This window comes from Capsicum annuum, chromosome 5 (genome assembly GCF_002878395.1).
Source record: "Capsicum annuum cultivar UCD-10X-F1 chromosome 5, UCD10Xv1.1, whole genome shotgun sequence".
NCBI lineage: Eukaryota > Viridiplantae > Streptophyta > Magnoliopsida > Solanales > Solanaceae > Capsicum > Capsicum annuum.
The window spans coordinates 170,049,373-170,067,591 of NC_061115.1; the positions used below are offsets into that span (position 1 = coordinate 170,049,373).

At 32.6% G+C, this 18,219-nt stretch overlaps 1 long non-coding RNA gene across 3 annotated transcripts; it reads right to left on the bottom strand.

The window, feature by feature from the left end:
* Positions 1-11,108: 11,108 nt before the first annotated feature.
* LOC107848209 lies at positions 11,109-15,264 on the bottom strand. 3 transcript variants are annotated; one of them, XR_007056040.1, is made up of 3 exons: positions 13,830-15,244; positions 13,409-13,733; positions 11,109-11,360 (listed from the first exon to the last, which is right to left on the bottom strand). It is a non-coding gene; the product is annotated as an uncharacterized LOC107848209 (long non-coding RNA). The 3 variants fall into 3 exon arrangements; XR_007056041.1 differs by having other exon boundaries at positions 13,409-13,705; positions 13,830-15,243; XR_007056039.1 differs by having other exon boundaries at positions 13,409-15,264.
* Positions 15,265-18,219: the final 2,955 nt, after the last annotated feature.

Below are 18,219 nucleotides of genomic sequence, written 5' to 3' on the forward strand. Positions count from 1 at the left end.
GAGGACATGGAGACCAAGTATTCCCATTTGTTTTCTGCTCCTGGAATTTGTGCAGAAGGTATGTGTTCTTCAACATGCTTTTGTTTTCAAACTTTGTTAAAGGAAATATTAATATCTTTTCATCTTTATTTTTTAACTTGGTTAAAGGTTAGATGGATGTTTGATAATGCAAATGAATTGTGCTTACCCTACTTTGTCCGTTATTCGGGTCGAATGTTCCTAGTAGGGGAAACTATAACACCCTGAGTTTTTGGCCCTTAGAAAATTTCTTGGATTTCTTATTTTTGGACAAGTTACGACTAGTGTGAACGAGTCATACACTGGGGTACGAGTGGTATGGATTGGTCATATGCTGACCAGTGATGGATGGTGGGCTGAATTTGGTTCCTGGATTGGATACGACTTGAGTGGTATGAGTCGTACTAATGGATATGGGTTGTTGGGTCTGGTTCTTTCCTTCACTTAATTTTAGACTTGAAAAATTAAGTTCGATCTAAGTACGAGTGGCTCACCATGGTCTGTAAGCCAGGGTACGATTCGTACTATGGACTCGTATAGTAGACAGTGTTCAAAACCTCTTGTGATTCTATTCTGCCAGGGGTACGGGTCAAGGGTACTAGTCTTATACTTGGGGATGACTTGGTTTGGTTGAGTCATACCTTGGATAGTGTTAGGTCTAACGGGGATGCCTTCGGTACGAGTAGTGGGTACCACTCGTACAAGCGGTATAATTCATGTGGGGTAGTTGTACCCTATGATGGGATTTTTATACAGTTTAAGAGAGGGCAAACTGGATATTTTTCCACTTAACCTAATAAGGTGCTACAACTATTAATTCTCTTGGGAGGTTATTTGCTCTATTATTCTATTCTTTAACACTTAGAAAACACTTCCTAATCTTCTCTAAAGTTCTTGGGCAAAGGAAGCTAGGGTTTCATCTTAAGGATTAATTTAGGGCTTGTGTTGGTGATTTCTCTCCTTTATCTTCTCAATTAAGACATGTATTATTCCCTCATTGTTAGTTCTGACTAAAGGCATGATTTTATACAATGTTTTCATGACATGATTTATTGTATGTTTTTGGGGTTTTTAAATATGTCTTGGGGTTTTGGTTATAATGGCTTGGTTATGGTTTTACCATGTTTTAATTATGTTATTACATGTTTTAATGGTGGTTTTTGAATAATTGGTTGCATGGGAATGGTCACATTGTAATTGGTTTTGGTTTTGGAAGTACTATGCCCCCAACATGTTTGATAAAATGCCTATGATAATGTTTTTACTATATTATTGGATTTTTAATGGAATATTGCATGGTTTGAACTTGGTAATGGAACTATAAATGGTTTAAATGGTTAAATGAAATGGTTTGGTGGTCATGGTTATGGTTAATTAAACATCCTTGTGGGGTACAATGGGATCTCTCAAGTAAATATATTAATGGAATACTTGTGGGGTACATTAGACTCCCCCAAGCAAATATAATAATGGAACACTTGTGGGATACATGGGACTCCCCCAAGTTAACTTGGTAAATGGGTAGAAGGGAATCCCTTTACCTTGAAAGGTTTGGCTAAGGATAATACTTGCAAGTTATAGCCTGTATGACGATACTACTATTAATAGCCTTGGATAATAATAAATGGAATAAAGGATTAGTTGGTTGGAAATGGTTTTATTTAGGCAATAATGGCGAGGTGTAATAGCTAACCGAAAAGGTGGGAGTCCTATTGACAAACACCAAAAACTCATGTTTGCCGATATGAGGGGTTGGTCATGGCGACCATATATGATACTCGTAAGGTACACGGGAATCCTCTAAGTACACAGTACATATGTATCATGGTGAGAGAAGGGTACTTGGGAATCTCCTACTCTTATGGTATCTTCATACGGCTACACGCATCGAGGCCCGTTCAAGGGGTTACACTGGGCCCATATAGCTCGTGGATGGTATTAGGACGGTTAAGCTACACATACCCAGATTAATGATTTTAAATGAATGCTGAACCTAGTTCCCTCTTCTAGCATGGTTATATATATGTGTGTGTATGTATAGTTTGAATGCATATAGTTGGTTTACTTGGTTTTACTGGATGACATTATTTTATCCTTATCCTGAGTTCATGCTAGAGTTCACCTACTAACCCATCTTCGAGCTGCTTTATCCCGATGCGATGCAGGAATCGACCATTCTACTCTTCCTTTATAGTGATCAAATTTCGAGATCAACTTTTGGATCAAAGTGGCGAGCTTCCATCTTTCCTAAAGGCTTCATTTCATGTATGGACATTTTCATATACTTTGGTTATTTTATGGATATTGGTTTTGGCTATTGTTGGGGGCATGTCCTAACTTTATATTGGTTTTATTTTAGTTGGATATTTTTGTGGAATTACTATGGGTTGGTATGAGTGGGATCGATTGACAAAATCTGATCTGAGGTCTTGTTGTAATGGGCATCCCAAGTCCGACAGGGACCGGAGACCACCCCAAATACCCAACCCAACCTCCATCCGCCTTCCCTAAGTTGGATAAATTTTGAATATATAACAAGATAGCATAACTATCCAGATTACAAACTCTTGGATAGGTCTATTAGTAAGATCGACCCAACCGAGTCCAACTATCTAAACCCAACCAATAGCCAAACCAACCAAACTATAACCACATGAGTTTCGTAATAATTATATATAGTCCCAAAATAAAAGAGGATGGAACAACCAACAATATAGTCAACCCGTGTCAGCCCCAATACCAATACTAAGCCTGACATCAATACCGATCCTGCCCATGCCAACCCATAGTAGTTCCACAAAAGCCTCTAACAAAAAGAATACCAAACTGATTGGTACATACCCCCAACCATAGCCAAAACTAATATCCATAAATGAGCCAAAGTATGAAATAACATCCATGAAATGGAGCCTTCTATAAAGATGGAAGCTCACTACTTCAATCCAGTAGCTTATCCCGAATGTACGGTACCTAAGCAGGAGGAGTAGAACGGTCGGTTTCTGTATCGCGTGGGGATACAGCCATTCGAATACAGGTTAGTGGGTGAATGCTATCATGAACTCAAGATAAGGATAAAATAATGCCAACCGGTAAAACCAAGTAAACCAACCATATGCATACAAACCATACATATATATAGATATAACCATGTCGGGAAAGGGAATCGAGTTTAGCATGTATTGAAAACCATTTACCTGAGTATGTGAAGCTTAACCATCCTTAACTACCCACGGGCTATATGGGTCCAGTGTAACCCCCCTGAACAAGCCCCGATACGTATAGCCGCACGAACCGGAGATACTATAAGAGTAAGGGATTCCCAAGTACCCTCGACTCCATGATACATTTGTACTATGTACTTAGAGGACTCCCTCGTACCTTATAGTATCATAAAAGGGTTGACATGCCCTACCCCTCATGTTGGCAAACATAAGTTTTCAGTGTTCATTCATTGAACTCTCAACTTCACAGTTAGGCATCACACCTTGCCATTATTGCCCATTTAAAACCATTTTCAACCAACCAATCCATTATACCATTTATCATTTACCAAGGCTATTAATGGTGGTATCATCATACCGACTATAACATACAAGTATTGTCCCTATCCAAACCTTGTAAGGTAAAGAGATTCCCATGTACCTATTTACTAAGTTAACTTGGGGAAGTCCCATGTACCCCACAAGTGTTCCATTATGTTTTCTTGGGGGATTCCATTATACCCCACAAGTGTCCCATTAACAAGTTTACTTGGGGAACTCCATGGTACCCCACACAGATGTTTATTAAACCAAACCCTTCCATTTAATCCTTCCAAACCATTTAGGGTTCCATTACCAAGTTCAAACAATGCAATAGTTCCATTAAAAATCCAACAATGTAGTGAAAACATTCTCATAGGTATTTATCAAACACATTGGGGCATAGTATTTCCAAAACTAAAACCAATTACCAAATAACCATTCCAATGCAACCAATTATCCAAACCACCATTAAAGAATATAAAAGCATAATTAAAATATAGGAAAACAATAACCAAGCATTTATAACCAAAACCCCCAAATTATATTTGTAATAAAAAATCATACAATAATCAAACTATGAAAACATTGTACAAACCTTGACTTTAGTTGGAACTAACAAGGAGGGAAGAGAACATGCCTTAAACCAAGAAGATGATGGAGAGAAATCAACAACACAAGCCCCAAATTCATCCTTAATATGAAACCCTAGCCTTTCTTCACCCAAAAACCTTAGAGAGAATTGCAGAATTTGTAAGAGAAGTTTCTAAGTGTTAATGAATAGAATAATAGGGCAAATAACCTCCCAATAGGAATATAAGTTGTAGGGCCTTATTAGTTTAAGTGGGAAAATATCCATATTGCCCTCACTTAAATTTTCAAAAATCTCGTCAGGTGGGTACGACTATCCATACTAGTCGTACCCTCTAATACAAGTGGTACCCACCACTCGTACCCAAGGCCATCTCCCTTAGACCCAACACTGTCCAAGGTACTACTCACCCTAAACCATGTCATATCCAAGTATACGACTAGTACTTATGATCCGTACCCCTAGCAGAATAGAATCCCAAGAGAATTAAACACTGCCCATCATACGAGTCCATGGTATGACTCGTACCTTGACTTACAGCTCTTGGTGAGCCACTCATACATAGATCCAACTTAAGTTACCAAGCCTAAGATTAAACAAAGAACCAAATAACCCGTATCTATTGATACGACTCATACCACCCAAGTCGTACCCATTCGAGAAACTAATTCCAACCCACCAACCAACACTAATCAATAAATGACTAACCCATACCACTCGTATCCTAGTGTACGAGTTGTTTTCCCTAGTCGTATCCTGTCTAGATACCAAAAATCCAAGAAATTTTCTAAGGTCCAGAAACAGGGTGTTTCATCGGTATTAGTGTCAGCCTTAGTATTATCATTGGCATTAAGGCTGATATCGTTGGACTAAATTTCTCACTGTTCCATCCTCTTTTATTTTGGAATTATATATAATTATTATGGAGCTCATATGGTTATGGTTTTGGATTATGGTTTGGTTTGTTATTGGTTGGTATCAGACGGTTAGGCTCGTTTGGGTGGTCATGATCATAGACCTATCCCAGAGTCTTGGATTATACAATAACGCTATCTTGTTATTTGGTCGAAATTCATTCGACTCAGGATATGCGTAGATCTGTTGGGTAAAGGGGGTGGTCTCTAGTCCTAGTTGGACTTAGGATGCCCATTATAACGAGACCCTAGTTTGGGTCGTGTCATAAAAAAAGGTGTCTCACAAAGTAACTTCAACTAAGGTGTCCTCATGCATATACTCAATATTAGATTCAAGATCATCACCATGAATATTCTCATTAATAGAGGCATACGAAGTAGAAGAAGAAATTTTTAAACATTTAACACCTTCTCTTTAATGGAAATAATTCTCAACTAAACACATATAACCATTAACATCAAAGAGATAATGACTCATATCTCTAAAAGAATCAAGCAATTCATCCCCATATTTATCAAACAAGGGGTGGGTGTCATACAAAGGATCACAACCAAAAATATTTTCACAAGAACAGTCACTTATTGAGTTTCTAAAATATTCAAGAAAATCCAAGTTATCAACACCTAATTGATCATTCTTTTTTAAAAGTGAGAGATCACTATCAAGAATTGGATAGTTAGCGTAATCTTCACTCAATCCTATATTCTTAATGGATTTCAAGAAATAGACTAACATATGAATCTTAAGCACGCCATCTTTTATTTTAAACACATCGCATTGCACATCACTAGGTGTTATACAAGGAATGATCTCACATATTCACACAAGACATCTTTCTTGGAGAGGGGATCACTACTCAAAGGTAAAGAATTTAAGCATGTAAGTTCACTATCAAGAAGATACATATCATTGTTCACAACATTTTCATTCATATGATCAAATTTATTAACACTATCACTAACTTGATTCTTATCAAGAATACCACACGCATGCTCAAGTAGTGGACTACACTCATTGGTAAGTTGATCATTACACACCTCTTCACTAGTTGTTGGAAATTCAAAGGCCAACCTAGAGTCACCTTGATTTTCACAATGGTCAACTAGTGAGTGATTACTTCCATCACTTGCCAATGGGACCTCATTCAAGTCACAAGTGCTAGCACTAGGTGGACACCAATTGATTTTACTAGAAGAATCAATTCTCATCAAGAGGATCAACTAGTGCTTGCTTACCAATAACAAGAAATTGATCATCATGCAACTTAGCAATACCATAGTATCAGAAAAGGAAGACCCATGCAAATCTTCTATAGGCAAACCACCAACTAGACTCACTTGGCTACTATCCACATCATGACATTCTAGGTTTAAAGAAGTGTAAGAAATAATAATTTTACCTTGTAGCTCAAATAAAGTATGGCCATCACCTTGGTATCCATCATGGAAGCTCATTTGCTCATTTGGGAAGCTTTCATCACAAGGGAGTTTGGCAAGTATATTCCCTTGAGTCATTTCTTCATCACTCTTTTCAAAGTTGAAATTCTTAGCTAAGAACTCTGTTATATCATGAACCATATGTTCATAGGGAACTCTGCTTGGATCCTCTTTTGAGATTATATGTTCTTGAACCTGCACATAAGAAGGGTTGATATTATGTAAAATGCTAGTATCATGGTTAGTGGGTAACAAAGGGTTTTTGATGACGAGTCCTACAATTAAGTGTTTCTTGTTCACACCTTTAAAGCAACTACTTAGCTCATCATTCCCAATCAACTCTTCTTGTCTTTGAGCCATGTCTTTCTTTCCTTGTTCAAAAGATAATTCTCTTTCCCACTTCTCAACTTTCTCCTTCTTCATTACTTCCCAAAATCCTCTCATGATCTCATATTCCTTACCTACTTGTTCATCATTCCCTTCTAAGATCATCAAGTTTGGCCTATGGGTTAAGGCATCTTGAATTTGCTCTATGGAATCAAGGGACTCCTCCATGCTATCTATTTTCAACCTAAATTAGGCATACTCCTTAAAAGTGAACCCACCTTAATGTCAAGTGATCCTATCTTAGTGTCTATGGACTTAATTTTACGATTGAGAGTTTCAATGACTGCTAAAATAACACGTGTTGAGTGGTTTTTCATGGTTTGTAAAGTTTTGCCTTCCGAAGCCATTGTACCTAGAAATTACACTAACAAAGACAACAACAATGTCAACGTTAGTAAAATTAAAGCTCACAATTAATCATGTTTACACACCTTTGATTACCTCACAATTGGATAGACCAATGTTGAAAATTGTTTATACTTCAGTAGTTCATAAGGTGTCAATTGCTACTTGTGGACGGAATGAATTTTTGTTTGAAAGACTCAATTAAAGATGTAAGGACTTGGATCAAGAACAAACAATGATATGAAAAAAGAGAAAATATTGAAAGAAGACGGTGAAGAAATTCAAACTCAAGAACTAATCAATTAATATAGTAGATGAATTACGTGTTGTTAAGTAGTTTAAGAATCAAAAGATGAATTTAGGAATCAAGAAGTGAAACTAAGGAATCAAACCTGAGCAAATTAAAGTTTAGGAGTTTTGAAATGTGTTTTGGAGGCGTGAGATGCATTGGAGAGGTGTTACACACCTTGAGCGTACCTCAAAGGCATGTCCAGCGCATGCGAGGGCTGCCTTGACATGCTGGAGCACCTTGGGCGCATGTCCAACACATGTTGGGCATAGTTGATTAGTTTAGATACTACCTTGACATGCTGCAACAGCTCAGGCGCAACTGCAAAGCAGACTGAGCATAGGTCCAAGGCAAGTTGGTTGCCCCTCTCTATTTGAATGATCGAAATTGTCCCTTTTGTGGTCCTCTTTGCACTTTCTTTTAGAATATTCTTGGAATCACTTTAGAGATTCTTTAGTACAAACAACTTTACACTCTTTTTCTTCTTTCTTTTTGGATCAAACATTCAATTTTGGATGAACTTTTAAGATAAAGATAACAATCTCTCCAAGAAAGCCAAGAATGTCAACTTTTTCTCCTTAGCTCGAAATGAGTTGAAATTTTGAATCTAGGCACTTTTCAACCTTCTAAACTCATTCCAAACATTATTTAGCTCAAATTCTTCACCAAAATCTTCAGATTTTCAATCCACTTCAAATTTCTTTAACCTAAGCTTCCAACGATAGTAGAAGGCTCAATATAACTCCGATTTAGCTCAAATTTGATATTTGGACTCTAATAGTGTTAGGGAACACAAATCTAACACTAGAAACACAAGAAAACTCAAAATTTGACCTAATACCTAAAATATGAATAGTAATTTTTTGTAATTTTTTTTATTTTTTCACGATGATGAGACCCAAGATTGACTTCGTAGGAATGAAATCAAGCTTAACTCTAATACCAAATGATACAAGAGTATTCTACGAAGATGAGAACAACACAAAAATTAAATAAATAACAAAATTGAAATACGAAAAGTAAAGGAATAAAAGGATAGACGATAGATATATAAATAGACTGACACAAGAAGATAGAAAGAAATAGGAACCAGTGAGTATATTAAACTCAAAAATCCCAAATCATTTATCAACGAGCACCTAATCTCTTACGTTGACTGCAAAGAAATCAAAACGTCCTTACAACCATCATTTTAAACAAAGTTCAACATGAACAACTAAAGAATTAAGGGAGGAGCAACGCTTTTGTCTCTGCTCATTGAAAGCTCTTAATCACTTCATTGAATGCTCTTAATTGTTATTTTCCTCTTCGTTTTTATTTGTTATTTATTTTTTAATTATATTTTTAATTTTATTTGTCATTTTTAATATATCACAAAAGATTATTTTTATTTTTATTTTATTTTTAATGTTAATCATTTTTTCTTTAAATTAATTTTAAGACATAATAAATATTATTTAATAGAAATATTATGATAAAATAGTCATATCATTAATTAATTTTTAATGGGGTGCAAGTCAAAATGTTATAATTATTCCTTCTGTTCATCTTTATTTGTCCACTTTCCTGTTGACACATAAATTAAAAAGCAATAAATGATAGAATAATTTTACCCTTTGAATATACAAATTTAATACGTTGAAAAATGTATTAGGTGATAAATCGTATTTAATACAAAGGATAAAATGGATAGAAATAGATAAATATTATTAAATAACTCAAAATAAAAAAATAAATAAAAGTAAAAATAAAGGAAGAAAATAAAAACGAATAGAGGAGAGAATAATACTCCCTTCATTCGCTTTCATTTGTCGCATTTTGACTTGCCACACCTATTAAAAAATAATTAATAATATGACTATTTTATTATAATTACCTTATTAAATAATATTTACATTTTATCTTGAAATTAATTTGTAGAAAAAAATAATCCATGCTAAGAGCGAAACAGAAAAAATGAAGTTGTCTTTTTTTTATATGTTAAAAATAATAAGTAAAAATAGAAATTTAATTAGAAAATTAGTGACGAGTAAAAGCAAAAGGACGGAGTACTCTTGGTTAAAACTTACACACACACGGTGTATATACCAAGTCAATACATGCATGACATGTGTTTGAATTTAGAGTTCATGTTACTTAATCATAATTAATTAACAAGTAATTTACTTAATTTAATCACTTAAATAAAGCAAAAAGTATTAATTTGATATATACACCGGTGCGTGTAAGTTTTTACCCTCCTTATAGCATGGCCTAGATGACCAAAATACTTTTCTGGTAAAAAGAACGCCTTTTTTTCATAATCAATATATATATAAAAGCAAAACAAAATCAAGACAACAAGCCACATGTCAAGCTATTAAAATAGCCACGTGGCAATATTTAAGATAATATTTTAAAAAGTTGTAATAAAAAATTTAATTAAAAAAGTTAGAAAGTTTTAAACTTTCAACTTTAAAAAAGAGATGCCATGTAATTTTTTTTAAAAAAAGAGATGAAGTGTAAATTTAAAAAGAAACGTGTCTCACATGCAGTCTAAATTTTAAAAAATAGAGATGGAATATAAATTTAAAAAAAAAAAACGTGTCACTATCTTTCAGCAATTTAAATTTTTACTGATTATCTAAATAATCTTTATTGATTATCTGTTTTAAACTTTCAACTTTAGAAAAAAGATGCAGTGTAATTTTTTTTAAAAAAGAGATGCAGTGTAAATTAAAAAAAAAAATTTTCTCACATGCAGTGTAAATTTTTAAAAATATAGATGAAGTGTAAATTTTAAAAAGAAACGTGTCACTAACTTTCAACAATTTAAATTTTTAGTGATTATCTAAATAATCTTTACTGATTATCTCAACTAAGAAGATATTTTAAACAGATAACAATTTAAATTTTTACTGATTATCTAAATAATTTTATCCCAACTACTCATTATTATCTCTCTGTAATTCAAAAACTACATTATTTCTGTAAAATCTGATATGTACATATTTCAAATTCAAAACCCAAAAAAGAAAACACTATACAGTATTTATCAAAAAAATGTCTGCTGCTAAAATTGACTCTATACATGAGATATCAAATACTAAGATGCAATGAAATTTAAATGTTCGCATCGTGCTTTTGTGGCAGAATTCAGAGAACGAAAATTCCAACAAGATATTATCATTAGAGATGCTTTTGCAGAATGACAAAGTATACATCCTTCACTAGCTATTTTTTCTTAATGATGTGAAAATTTTCAAGCATGAAATCGTACTTAAAAAATAAAAAAAATTGTGGATTACGCATGTTCATGTTTAATTGGTTAAAGTACAGGAGAGAAAAAGGTATAATATAACTCCTGCCTAATTAGAAATCTGACTCGACGAAATATATTGATGATGCCGAAGTACATTGATCAAAAGTAAATTTTGGATTTAGTTAATTAGTACTGCTCCAAACCAAATTGTATCAATAATATTAACCATAAAAAGTTTTTGTCGTTTACTGCTATTGAGTTATCCAAATAACAATTTAGGAATGATCTAAAATTTGTATTACTGACAAGTTATTTATATGACTGACGAGTTATTTATCAATTTAACCGATAACCCTCAGTTATAGAGCATGCTAAATCAATTAACAAATCAATTGACATTCAGTTTGATTACTTGATTTATAAGTTTCACAGTTAACAACATAAAAGAGTATAGTTGTTGCTCAAAATTCTCTTTGTTTTACAATGATCCTTGCCCTAATCGATAAACCACAAAAATCAATATCGAAGTACTTGATCATTTCGATAACACTTATCTGCATACGAGAGCCACTAATCTGCAGGAAAATCAAGACCAGCATGGTAGAGAGCCACTAATCTGCATAGGAGAACAAAGTTCTTTGGTGAGTTCATATAATACAGTTTGTATTATAACTTCATAAAACATTAATACATAGCTCTTACTATCTTGGTAAAGCAGCATTAAACTTGAATTTGAAACACACAAATATATAAGACGACTTTCTTAAATTTCTCGATTCATAGGAGGCATTATTTAACCATTACATGTATATATGAAGTTGGCCTAGAGTTCAGTCTAATCTGTGAAATTGGGGTGACCCATGATTCAGTATTACTGTGTCATTGGTCTTTTCATCAAATATGTAATGAATAGCCTGTATTGAATATTGATTGTTTCAACCTATACAGAAGAAGCTACTTGAGCTTGGTGAATTTGAGTGGTTGGGAGGCATTGCTCTCTTTGGTGAATAAACAACAGTTGAAGTACCTAAGCTATCGGTACCTCACTCGACCAACACAAATCTTTACAAGCCAACCAAATATAGCATGTCTTACAAGAAGCCGAGAATTGAAATCCCAGATGAAGATGAAAAGGAATGCAGAGCAAGAATTTTAAAAGAAAAATAAAAAGGAATTGGCTATGTTTATATATATACTTCAGATAATAGTTTTCCACCATTTGAGATGGGAACAGAAGAATGTACCGTTGAGATATTTTACAAATCTATGCTAATGTGCAGCTATTCTGATACAAGAGAATGCTACTTATTTAAGATTAGTCTTAATATGGTTTTAACCTAATATTGAAGTTTCCATAACCACTTATGAGTTCAACATATTATAAGCAAATGTTCGACACAACCCTATAGCTCAATACTCAGGTGATTAACAAGTACCCGATAAGCAAGATTTACAATAAAAGCAAATTGACACAGCCCTGTTTATTTTGCGAACAAAAGCAAGCCTTTCAAGTGAAAAACTAAGACAAAAACAATCAACAAAATCTAACCAATTTCAGAAAAAAATAAAAAAAGAGTAGTTAATGTAATTAATTTACTATTCAGAATGGTCAAATCTACCCACACCAAAAATCAAATTTCATAGACATACATGCAAACAAAGAAAACCTAAAGAAACAAACAATTGACATCACAGTCATTACCTTCCCTGAGAAATAAATAAACCAAAAAGGAACTTCTGGGGGACCATGACTATAAAACGCAAGCTGAAAGCCTTTTCTTGGGCAACAATAAAGTTACTAGAACTTTTCTCATAATATCTGAGAGATGCCAAATCCTCAATACGCTAAAATATGCAACAACACAACCTACTGTTTTTTAGATGGAGTAATAACTTTATCAATTGAATGGGAAAATTCCAGCATACTAGATTTACATAAATGGTAGAGAAGAATCAACAAAATATCCTTAAGGACAACATCAGATTAAATAAAGAAAAAGTTTTTAAAAGGAATTGTATGTCAATCAATCTATTTTTATAAAGAAGAGGAGAAATGAGAAAATGAGTGCCTTTTTGCTTCCTCATCTCTCATCTTAGCATCAAATTCCTTGCTTGTAGGATACTTGGGTAAAAATGATGGATCACACGGAAGAGGCTTTGTTGTGAAGAACTGGAACGGAGAATCCAAACAGTATAAAGAAACAAAGAGGGCGAAAACCATAAACAGTGCACTAAAGCTATCGCTATGCGCGGTGTCCGGGGAAGGGCCCACCACAAGGGTGTATCGTACACAGCCTTACCTTGCATTTCTGCCAGAGGCTGTTTCCAAGGCTTGAACCCGTGATCTCCTAGTCACATGGCAGCAACTTTACCAGTTACTCCAAGGCTCCCCTTCTCCCCTTCTGCAAATCAAAGTACCAAATGTGCTTAAATGTCAAATATCTATAATCGCAATTCGTATCCAAAACTGCATCATACAATATTTTACTAGCGCGTGGATAGAAGCAATCAAATACGACGAGGACAAGATCTTAAGTTCCCCGAAGGGAAAAGATTGCTAATATAGTAAGAAACATCTGAATGAGTTGGCTTCTTGATTTGACTAAGTAAAAAGCTCTCTGAAAACACAAAACAAATTATTCACCATCAAGAAACTAAAGTTACCTCATTTTGAAGTGCCAAAGTAGCAGAACTTCGATACTCAGGTTCAAAAGCCAGGAGAGAATCCAAAAGTACTAAAAATGATGGAGGGAAGTCCTTGAATGTGTTGGCAAGGCATTGCTTGTATGGCTGTTGAGGTTTAAAGATCGTCGCATGTGGCAATTTTGATTTCGTCCAGTATTACTCAGAACCATTAAGTTTAAAAATCTTGTGTAGCTATTCCACTTGCATAACAACTTATCCAATGAGTCATCATTGAATGGTTATTTTGTGAAAGACGAGAGATGCTGGTCAGGAAACCTGTCCAATCCCAAGCTCACCCACACACCTTTTTGAAACACATTTATAAATGCACATCGTATATGCATATACTGATGATACATGCACCAAGAGAAATGATAAGCCATAACAAAGAGAAATGCACCTTTTGTTTGGTTAAATGTGGAATGGTGTACAACGCCATTCCTGAGCTATCGGTACGTCAGGGATAGCTCAGGAAAACTTTTGTCCTGGTAGACAATGGTTCTGTTTATGACTTTGGTTGGATGGGCTTTGGTAGCCTCAAGTTCCGTTACAGAGGAGCATCACATTAAGTTCTGAAGACCGAGATCTTGGAGAGCTTGAGATCCCACCACTTATCTCAAATTAGCACTGGCTTATACCACATTGTTGTTGTAATAAATTGTGGATGAGTCTTTGGATTTGGAGATAACGAAAGAGCCCAACTTGGACATAATGCACTAAGGAGATGCCTTGAACCGGCTGAAACGTTTATGGAGAAATCATGAAAATTGCAAGCGATAGCGTCAAGCATGCCTCCTATAAGAACTGGTATTGAGCACTAATGTGTCGAAGACGTTTAGTACATGTTGTTACTCATCGAATAATGTATATTGACCAGACAAATATTGTTTGTTTAGCATGAGAACATTCAAAAAAAAAAAAAAAAGTCATCCAAAAATCAAAAGGAAAAAATATAAAAAAATTGAACAATCCACCATTCTTTTTAGATATGACTTAATATATGCCATGGAATAATCAAAACAAGTACAAAAGGAACATGAAGATATCATTAACATGAATATACAACTCCAAATCTTCTGTTACTCAAGCTTTTCGTTCCATTCTATATTTTTTTCAGCTCAGCTGCATCAAATCTCTAATTCACTTGCATGTTCAAACGAAAAAAGAAAAGAAAATCACAGAAGAGGAGACCTTACCAGACATTATAGAGATCATAAAATCAGATACTTGCTGACACAAATGAAGATTATCTTTCAAAATCTACTACAAATTTAACAATAAAAATGACAGATTTCACTTGCATGTTAAAGTCGAAAAAGAAAAAGAAAATCACAGATAGAGGAGAGCTTACCAGACTTTACAGAAGCCATAAAATCAGATACTGACAGACATAAATGGGGATTATTTTCCAATATATACTACAAATCCAACAACAAACAAATCGCAAATTTCACTTGCATGTTTAAATCGAAAAAAGAAAAAGAAAATCATAGGAAAAGAAGAGCTTGCCAAACATACAGACCACAAAATCAGATATTCACTGACATAAATGGAGATTATTTTTAAACATCTACTACAGATCCAACAAGAAACAACTCGAAACGAGTCAAAAAAATTAAGTACGAATATGAACTTCTTTGACATTTTAGCTGCCAATTTTTCTTGAAACTATACTTCCAATATGGATTATGGAATTGGAGATGAAGGTGAATTGAAAAAAATCAAGACAACAATCGTTGATTACTTTCCATTTCTAAATTAATAATTTACGTAGATAAAATATTTTATTACATATTTTGTCTGCTTTGGCTGAAACTTTTTCCTGATTTTTTATTTATGGGCTAAGCTTTGTTTTTTAATTTTGGGTCAATTATCTTTACTGAAATAGAATCATTATCTTGAAGAAGAAAATACATGTTATATTATTATTTCTTTTAAAAAATAATAGTTTATAGGAAACCCACATAGACCTCTTTGTAAATGAATATTACTTTTTTATTTTGTCATTCCTTAATTTTTTTTTTAAAATTCAATATAATTAATCACAAAATAAAAAAATATTTAGTAAATTCAATAGAAAAATATTATAAATCTAAATGATTAGTATAAGAAAGGTTAATATTCTTTTCACTATTCTTTTTCTAATATTTAAGAGTTGAAAATTAATTAAATATATTTATGATAAAATTATTCTTTAGAAATCATCAGAATTAATGTCAACTAATACCTTTTCTATTAATTTAAAAATTTTAAATTAATTAAATTTGATTTTAAGAAGATTTTTCCTAGACTATGACCAAAATTATTACTTATTTAAAACTGAAACAAATATGGCATGTATATACATAAAACCCTTAAACGTCCAGGTAGAGAAAAAGACCTTTTCAAACGAAAATAGATGATCTAACTATTTTCTTAATTATTGTTAATTAAACCTGACAGAAAAAGGAAAATCACGTAAAATAATAAAGAAAAATTCAAAAAACGTGGAAAGTAAAACCTATTAAAAATCTATTATAAATATTATTTTCTTTCTATTAAAATTAAATGACTTGAAAACTCTCAAAGACATTGGGCCTATATAACAAGAGGGAATAAGCAGCCGAAGCAGACAACAGTTAGACATGCTTTAACTGCTTCAATTATAATTTTACTGTATCATTTTTAATTAATTATTATAAATTATTTATATATTAAAAAATTAATAATATTTAATAAAATATTAAAGTAGACATGTCTGCTTCAGCTATTTCATCATAATTTTACTATATCATTCCTAATTTGACCTCATGTCTGCTTCAGTTGCTTCAACTGTGATTTTACTATATCATTCCTAATTAATTATTACAAGTCATTTATGTATTAAAAAATTAATAATATTTAATAAAAATTATTATAGACATTTATGACATGTTTGCTTCAACTGTAATTTTACTATATCACCTCTAATTAATTATTATATTCCTAATTAAATATTATAAGTCATCTATATATTAGAAAATTAATAATATTTAATTAGAAAAAAATAGACATTTATGACAGGTCTGTTTTAGCTGCTTCAACAGTAATTTTACCGTATCACCCTTAATTAATTATTACAAGTCATCTGAGTAATATTTAATAAAAAATGTAAAATAGACATAAAATGAAAATTAACTCTTGATGTTTTAAATTAACTTAACGACTTATATGAGACCCTCTTAAAATTTTTTCACAAGTATTTTTTTAAAGTAATTCTCCTATATAATAAGTGAGAATGAAGTAGCTGAAGCAGTCTACTCATAGTCGGCATGTCTACTTAGCTGTTTTAACCGTAATTTTACTATATCATCCCTAATTAATTATTATGAGTTATTTGTATATTAGAAAATAATAATATTTAATAAATAAAGTAAAATAGACATTAATGACATGACTGCTTCAACTTCTTCAATCGTGATTTTACTATATCACCCATAATTAATTATTATAAGTCATCTAAATATTAAAAAATTAATAATACTAATTAAAATAAAATAAATATAAAATGATATATTAACTATTGATCTTTTAAATTAACTTGGCGTCTTATATGGATCCGCTTAAATATTTTTGACAGGTATTTTAATAATAATTTTACTATGTCACTTCCAATTAGTAAAATAGAAGAAAAATTATTATAAATCACGATAATTTAAAATTTGAATTATTTAAAAAATATAATTGACTATCAATGTCAGAAAAATTTGAATAAGGAGTATAACATATATTATTGGGATAATACCCACGAAAATACCTGAACTTTAACCAAATTTCCAGTGGAGCATATTGAACTTTGCGGGGGTCCTATTACCCCATATACTTTTTTTAAGTGGAATTAATTCCCCCGAACTTTTTAAAGTAGAATTAATCCTTCCCCAAAACGTTATACCCAGTTTTTTCGATGGAAAGTATGGTACACGCGCTATTTCTTCTCCGTTTTATCAGTTTTCAATATTTTTTCACCATTAAACCATATTAAAGATTCCACAACTCAAATTCCTCTTACAAATCAAATTTCAAATGATTCCATTGAGTCAATTTCAAATTTCAAGTCTATTCTTATCACTCCAAAAATTTTCAAATTCAATTATGAATAAAGTTTCTTCATACTTGAATTTCAAATTTCAAGTTTCAATTACGACAACTCAATGAAATCTTTCATTGAGTTTCAAATTCCAAGTTTCAATTACGCCAACTCAATAGAATGAAATTTCAATTTCAATTTCAAGTTCCAAGTTTGAAGTTGTAATTACGCCAAATTTCAATTTCAATTGAATGGAATCTTCCATTAATATTCAAGAATGAAAACTGAAATGGAATCTTCAAGAATTCAATTTCAATTAACAATGGAGCAACCATTGTTGAAGAAAGGAAAAAAAGAAGAAAGAAGAGAGAAGAGACAAGAGAGAAGAGAGAAGAGAGAAGAGAGAAGAGAGAAGAGAAAGAATGAAAAAAAAAATATAAAACTTTAAGTAATTAGAAAATTTAGGGGTTGTTTGGCAAAAAGAAAAAAAGTTTTAAATGTTTTTTGATGCCTTCACGTGCTCAATGCGCGTGACTAACACGCAATGGGCCAAGTGGCAGATATATGCCATTAAAATATGAAAAAAAAAGTCTGGCGGGTAATAGGACCCCCGCAAAGTTCAGTATGCTCAACTGGTCATCCGGTCAAATTTCAGGTATTTTTGTGAGTATTCTCCCTATATTATTTAAAAATTACATAAAAAGTATTCAAAATTATAGTAGTTAACAGCTTAAAATATCTAAAA